Genomic DNA, 8,421 nt, shown 5'->3' on the forward strand with positions numbered 1-8,421 from the left:
AAAAAATCACGTCACCGAATAGTATTGGCAAAGCGATAGCATTAAAAATTGTGTTTGCGGACGGACCCTACACGTCCGTGTGACCACTACAGAGGTATCTTAGGGTTGTGTATCTGGTGGTTACATGTTTCTGTATTTGGAAGTGTTTCTGTATTAGAATGCATTTAGAAGTGGCCACACAGACGCAATGGAGATACATCGAAAACTACCATCCCACTTTTGGTCTTTTCATGTCACTTCCCTCCAGACGCTGAGAATTCTCCGGCATGGCGACTTCACTTCGCAGCATCTAGTGGGCCAGTTTGATGACCGACGCAACATTCACTTCCCGATGAAGCTTGTAATTCTATTCATTAAATCGAATAGGATTAAAAAGCTGAAAGGAAAAAAACACAGACCCTAAACTAATGTACACACTAGTTACAAAACCGAGGTGGTGCAAAGTAAGCTGAAGTGGCAGTAAACAAGTGTCTTTTGGTTTTACTAAACTTAAAATGGGGTATGAGGCAGAAAACTTCATGTTTGAGGCCTATTATTCATAACTGTTGAGAATCATATATCCAGACTCATCCTGGAATGTCACTTATGCTCTCAGCGATCTGGAAAGTTGTCGAGATCTACAAATATAAAATATTAATGAACTGACTCCATGTCTATCTGTCACATTTTATAAGTGCAAGCTTGATTGTCGGCAAGGTAAGTAAAGAATACCGTTATGTTGCCCATTACTACCGCTAAGCAGGCAACGAAGGAAGTGAGTATCCAAGGAATTAATCCTCCGATGTACCATGCACGCAGAAGAGTAATGAACTTTTCAGTCTGCAAAATATGGCAGCTTCCTTGCGTCCACTGCCATAAGCAGTTTCATCAGCCGGTTTAGTTTGACCACCAAATCGTTTTGCCTTTCTGGCTTCGCTGGAGCTGTCGCTTCCCTTTTTACTGCTGTGATTGCCTACCATGGTGAGACGCGCCTGCGGTGTTGAGATGCTAAGCATCATGTAATGCCCCATATAATGCCCCTCATGTAATGCCCCATACCAGGGGAATTTGAGGTATCAAATAAAAAAAAATCAGTTCTTGACTTGATCTTGCTTCTACCAGCTACATTCTGATGAAGGCAGAATGCATAACACTTACGTAATCAGTATTTCGTTGTGATGAGGAACTTTTAGGAGGTGAAATTAGTTTCTGGTCCAGCACTGCTTCGTTCCTTATGGTCCAATAAACTGATTTCTGTAGTAGAACTTCAAATTGAGGTTGCTACCCCTGAAAACAATTGCTGAGGAAAAGGGGAGTGAAACTATTTGGAGGGTTTTTTTCTGGGAAAGAGGAAATTTGTGGGCCTCTAATTCCGCACACCCCATGAAATGGAAAGTCGAACAAGTTTAAAACTCATTTTTACGCTGAGCCTCTCCTGCTCGGCTACAACGCTGCATCAGTAGCACTGTGCAGTCGCTCACAGCGTGATGATCATAAATGAAAATGAAATAACGAGCGCCTCTTTCCATTCCCTTGTCTGCTGAATCGGCAAAAGCTAAGCGCATTAAAAGGATCATGTACAAGGTCATATTATCGCGCGTGCAAACGTACGTCGGAGAGGTTGGGCGATGCATAAATGAACACCTAAAAGCACGCATGTAAGCATGGGAAACTAAGAGGCCTCAGGAAACGTACTGCTCGAGGTGCCCATGTCGTGTAAAATGTTAACAAGAATTTATCTACACTTTGATGTGTACAATAAACAGCAGAAGCTTTAAAAGGACCGTCTCGTTGGCCTAGTGAATCGAGCATCCGCCTCGCAAGCGGGAGGCGGATGCCGAAGGCGCCCTTGCGCCGTAAACGTCTATCTTCATCAACATTTTGTCAACAATCTATCATCCTATCATCACCAGCATTAACATCATCCATATGGGACCCGAATCCCACGACGCATGCGTCACAGCTTCTTCGGTCACGTTCACCGCAAAAGAGCTCAAAATTATCAGGAGAAATATCGCGTGGAGCGCGTGTGCACGTGTGTCTACAGTGATACAGCCTTCCAAGCGGTTGCTCCTGCGTAAGTACAGCCTTTGTCAAAAGTTTGGAGCCCAGGGGGTTTTCTTTTGAGCCACACTGTGTCCTTCTTAATGGATCTCTAGCGTTCCAAATTTCCTGGACATGAGAAGATTGCCGGTACTGCCTCCTGCAATAGGTAGGATTTCCATGAATGCTCCTGGAGTCCCAATATAAAGCTTGGAAGTGAATCCCCTGGGCTCTAAACTTTTGACAAAGACTATACGTTTGCCTCGGCAGATAAATCCTGCTACCGCTTTGGGCGGGCTACTCTTTGAATGCAGGAACCATCGAGGGCACGAACACAGAAAGTGTTGACAATTTTGCTATTTTGCCTATAGCCTTTCCTAACTGAGGAAGACGGGAATTTAGGACTCCGAACTACTTTTGACAAGAGAGAGAACAAAAAGTGGTAGGGGTTTAACGCAGTTAAACTCAGTAACGTGTGAAAGCGGGTGTTCATTGTTCAACTGGTGGGGACAGTTAAGCTCCGCCTTAAGGATATGACGCGACAGCATTAGTGGATTAATGCCATACACGTAGAATTGTTCGTTCTCTATCTAACATTCATAGATCGCGGCCAGTCTTCATACCACTACCAGCGCGGCAGCAGCGTTTGCATGAATGCGACAGAAGTCGACTCCAGACCACTTTTTTGAGAGAAAGAGTGGGTTTTGAGCAGGAAACGCGTGACTTGTCCTCTACTCTCTTCCTCGACGCTGATGCAGTCTACCTCAGAAAGTGTACTGTAGTCGTCGTCTGTCACACTCATGTAAGCACGCCTAGTGGCACAGAGGTTAAGGTATGCGCCACTGCACTTGAAGATGGCTGTTTCCACCACAGCCACCGGTAAGGATTGTGTGACCCATGTTGTTTCCCGAGCAACCTCAAGTGACCAATAACTTTCTAACCGGCACCTGCTTTTCATTGGCTACAGCTGGCGGGACGATGCTCCGAAGTGTCCCGAGATTCCTCCCGTTGGCTGCAGCTTGCGCGACACCCCTCCGACTTACCCGAGCTTCCTCCAATTGGCTGCATCTTCCTACGAACTTATTCGACCTTACCCGGGTAACTTGGGTAAGGTCGAGTTACGAAGCAAGGCACGATGACAAGATTTTTGGTCGGGGCTGGTACTTCAGAAGTAATGCTTTCGTACTAAACTTTATTCAAGCCTTGCACTCAGACCCACTGAAAAAAAAATGGCTGTTGCTTAGCTTTGTTAAGCTCGGCAATTGCGAAAGCAATATCCGTGGCTACGCCATGGTTCAGCTGGTAGTGTAGCTGGTGATGGTGCTTGTGGTTAGACTTGTGGTGATGCATCGGTTATACAATCCAATCTAATCTAATCTAATCTAATCTAATCTAATCTAATCTAATCTAATCTAATCTAATCTAATTTTATCTTATCTAATCTAATCTACTCTAATCTAATCTAATCTAATCCAATCCAATCCAATGCAATTTAATCCGCGCCGCGCGCGGCGGGCGCAGGAGTTAGGCAGCAGCCACCACGCGCGGCCTCGCCTCCCGACGGCACAAGTTGGAGCCCTGCTCTTGCAGCTGTGACGTCCCACCGCTAAGCGCGCCGCTCAAGGTCAATGGTAGCTACCGCGGCCTCGCCATGCGAGGAGCTGAAAGTGAAAGTAGCATTGCTTCGCAATAAAAAGGACAGAGAACGTTTACTACATTCGAATTGCAGCGAAAGCACGAATTTGGGCTACGTAGACGACAACGATGAGCGGGCACAGCCACGGGACATTGCGCGCGCGTTTCTCCCACATCGGTTCGAAGATATAAACAGCAAGCGAGGATTTTAATATGCTCTGGACCTTCGATTATTGCTTTTGCACAAAATAACGCTTGCTGCCCTAAGGCTTGTTGATCATATGCCGAACTCGAGTGAAACCAAGAACTCCAGGAAGGATAGGGAGGGTAAGAAAAGTACGGGGAGCCTATCACAGTCACAGTGTAACATGAGTCCAGAAAGTGTTGTGTCTGCCCTAATCTCCGGACAGTTGGGACCATGAGCAATGCTACTCCGTTAGAAGTTGCAGAGCATTAGTGGGGTGAGGAGAGTGTTAGTTTCGACTTTGCGAGGGACGGGCGTTTGTTGTGTGTTAAGTAACGGGTGAGTTTGGGGTAAAATTTAGCAGTTTTTCCCGGTGTTTCGGTAGTGTTCAGTTATTTGTTTTTCGTTTTTTGCTGCTTCTTCTGCTGATGTTAGATTGGGCCAGGGGACCCAGGCCGGCCTGATAATTTCGCGAGTGGTTAACAAACGAACTCATTTCTCTCGATCCCAGCATAACCAGGTAGTCAACGCAGAGTGACTGTAATGTTTCGATTACGGTTATAGGACTCTATTAGATGTCATGTGGTTGGGATTCCAAGAGTGTCTGCTGTACTGCTATACTGCTGTTGGCTTTTATGAAGTAGGTATCGATGGTGATGTTAGCGGTAATGTGTTTTGTGAGTAGTGATGCTTCTTGTATGGCATATATAATCGCGTGTGCTTCTTGGGTGTATTTTTCAGAAGACTTGGAAAATGGCTGAGCTCTCTGGGTAATCGGTTTAGTCCGTTCCAGGGTATATGTAGCATTCGCTTATGTCGCCGCTGTAGTAAAAATGTCCACGTCAGCCGTCTCAAGGCCTAATACGATTCACTCCACTTTCCTTCGCCTTAAGGCGCCAGTGTGGCTCCTCTTCGTTACCGGAGAAATTGCATTGAACCAGAACGAACAATGATGGACGCGCCTAATCTTGCCCCTGGCAGATGAAGACAAATGGGCGAAGCGCGGAAGTGCTGCGCGACGTCGCTGCTCTTTTTTTTCTATTTTTATCGCCTGCCGTTTAGGTTTAGTGCCTTACGTTCAGAGTTTGACTTGTGCAGCTATGAATATACCATCCCTTCGTAGCACTTGAAGCTTCAAGTCCATAACAATGTATATATATATATACGCACACACACTATTACGGACATGAGAAATGATACGAAGGTTTAAGTGCTTTGAGCCCATTTTACCTTGATTAGAGGCATTCATGTTGCTTCCCGCGGGCAGATTGTACGGTTGTGCCGTTACAGCCGTAACATTGCAGTGGAGTAGACGGGTAACAATCCCAAATGCAAACTGCGCAACTGCAACTGAAGCCTCGTTGGAGTCGTCGCCTTGGCGACCTGGAACTGCCGACCGGCACCGTGGAACCGGCCGATGAGCCATCCGCAGCTCGACGTGGTGCTGAGATTCGAGTTGCAGACCAACCTGTGCGCGCAGTGACTGGCTCTTCGCAGCGCTATCGGGAGCTTTGCAGTTTCGCAGGAGCAGCAGTTGATGAAGTGGATGACTGGTTGAGCTATTACCTAAGGGTGAGATGCTGTAATCGGTGGGACGCCGCCGCTCAGCTCGCCAAAGTGTTCTCTTTCTGATACATACTGCTCTGGTCCCGTTTAAAACCCATAAGAACTCCCTCTCCACCTGGGACCACTTCATTAACGAATTACGACAGTGTTTCGGCGACTGCCTCACGTGATGTAAGCCGGCCGAACGAACGCTTGTACACAGGTGTTACCGGGAGAAACTTGCACAACGTACATACAGGAGGTCCTCTATGCAAAACTACGAATGCTCATATGACTAAATGACATAGCAGGACACGTGGAACGGATTTCTGCTACGTAGAAGACGGCGATGAACGGCAAGCCCCAATATCTATATATATTGTGTGTGTGTGGGGGGGGGGGGGCACTCTAACTCTTTTTTTGCAAATTATACTGCGTTCCTTGTCTTTCAGTCATTTAGGTGCGTGCCTGTGGAGGGAAACTGCGCATGGCCGAACTTTCGCCCCCGAGATGTGGCATGTGATCTCTGCGGTGATGACTTCTTATAAGGATAGCGAGAGCAGCTAGAGCACTGCTAGCACCTGCCAGCTAAGCTTGTGGGGCGCTGCTAAGACGTGGTCACGCGTTCGGCGGCCAGTAGAAGCCATGGGGATGTGCACGGATGGCGGGGCGGTATCCTACTAGGCTGAAGATAGAAGCTGGAAGTGGCATCTGCAAAGATGGAATGGCTGTTTGGCGAGAGTGGCTGCTACTCAAGCAGCCAGGTTTCATGTCCTGCTTCGAGCCCTTATAGTTGCCGCTTTGTCCAATAAGCGCCTCAGTGTGTTTTTCTTCTGCCGAGTTCAGGTGTTAGTGCCCGTTTTCTTGTCGCATTAGCATTTTGCTGTCGAGCGCCTCGGACGCTTGCACTGCTCTGCCGCTATGTTCTATGATGTACCTCTTTGGAAGCGCTGGTTTGGTCCGGAATAAACCAGTACCTTTTATGACGTCGGTGTGTCATTCTTCGGGCGAAACCATGGCTCATGCGCCCCGTTTCCGCGAAGGGCTCATGAAGGGCAGCCTGGGTCCCAGACACACATATCTCACCAATGGCAGCACCTGTCATTGCACGGCAGTGGCGCAACGCTTACCCGCTTCACCACATGCGCCAGTAGTAGCATGAGGTCTCCCAGAGATCTAAGAATGTAAAGTAGAGGATAACTAGTTTAGCATATATGGGCATTAAGCTATTTTCCCTACCCGAACAACTGCCATTAGTGAACAATGGACCTGCACACGGGCACGAAAGTGAAAACCGAAGTATTAACAAAACCTAATCACCTAACAACGAACCTAACAATAAAATCGGCCCTCAGTTTCTCACTGCCTTATAGGTGTGTTCGTGTTTAGAGTGAATGCGCACGCACTACTACATCTAAAGTTCTTATTAAAGCGATGATTTTATTTCTTTACATTTCCTTAAAATCCCTTCATGGAAGTATGACATAAGAGGTGCAACCAGCAATAAAGAGGAGAGACAGAGGTGGTTTGTATATAACCGAGATTTTAGCCGGCGTGAATATTTGCTCTCATGCTACTCCGCGTAGGGGAGGGAGTAGTGGAGTATAAATGGAATAAGGCAGCTAGAAAAGAGTGCAATCATTGAAGAGGGTTGTAACGCAATAGTTCACTACATGATGGCTTCTTTGGATGACACCGAAGTCATGTTCTGTGCATGTACAGCGGGGTGATCAAGTGTTCGGGCTATTTAGAATTTGTCTAAAACATCAATAGCGTCTAAACAGACAAATAAGACTGTCATTGCACGTCGTTACTGTCCGTAGCAGCCTAAAGGACGTAACCCTAACCCGGCAAACGATATACTCACGAGAAAAGAGCCGCCTCTGGAAGTTGTCAAGTCATGATTACCCCTTTCTCTATTCCATAGACCCGCAACTCAAATTACGACTACCACTCGGGTTTTCGAGCCATCTAGGAACAATTGATCACCACCTCCGTTTTAATGTTGTATTTATGAACAGTCCACGATACCGTTTCAGGCAAGCAGAGAGACTGTATTGCGGGAACTGCGGCTCAATCGAGACTGTACTTCATATTCTCTTCGAATGTCCAGCGAACGCCAACGGACGTGCACCATCACCGACGCATGCAGTCCGCCACCCAAGTGCAGTAAAGTGAGAAAAGCAATAATGCCATCCTGGCGTGTGTTGGGGCGTCTTTGTGGTGGCGAAAGCGTGGTACTTTCAGTCAATAGGCACGCCATCGGAGGGCGATGTCCCTGCTACAGCAGCGCCTCCACGCGTGTCTTTTGTGAGCATACTTGCCTAAACGCAGTGACACGGGACGAAATGGAGTTCCTCCTACACCGCTCTCCATATCGACAAGATCAAATTCTATCCCTTCCGGAAAGCTATTTTGTTGTTAACATACGGAGCATATCCTTCTTAATGCCCAAGCGTACTTGCAGCGCTCTGAAGCCAAAAACATCGCTAGCGCCCACCTCTTTCAATTCCACCCTTGCGCTATCTCTTAATCTTGGCACAGCTGGCTGAGGCCCTCCGCCTTTCCACCAACAGCTGTAGTGACCTTGCGACCAGCAGTATCAAGCGCATAACGCACCAACCCCAACCTCTTAGCCTGCAAGACGTCGACGAAGGCGCATCCCCCTTCCCTCATCTACGGGATATAAACTGGTACAGGAGTTGACAATTGCGTTTGTTTTCGTTCTCCCTCCTCAACAACCAATTGACAGCGCGGCTGTTGTCATACTGAAATGTTTTTAAATACAGTGCGGCGTGCACCATGCATGCTGTGTTCACATATCTTCACGTGTGCAGAGATTCCGGGGGGTGACGCAATGTCTTGTTTAGCAATCACATGCACGGTGGGTGTATAAGGATGTCCGTGCTTGCGTGCCAGACAGCGTAAGAGCGCATCCATGTATTGTTCTTTGTATTCAAGCATGGTTCATTGTCTTTTTTTTTTGGGGGGGGGCATTCAATCATAGAATTTGTTCCTGTAGGTACACAGGTAAG

The sequence above is a fragment of the Amblyomma mixtum genome, chromosome 2, assembly GCF_055824585.1.
Source record: "Amblyomma mixtum isolate Tamu chromosome 2, ASM5582458v1, whole genome shotgun sequence".
NCBI classification, from domain to species: Eukaryota; Metazoa; Arthropoda; class Arachnida; order Ixodida; family Ixodidae; genus Amblyomma; species Amblyomma mixtum.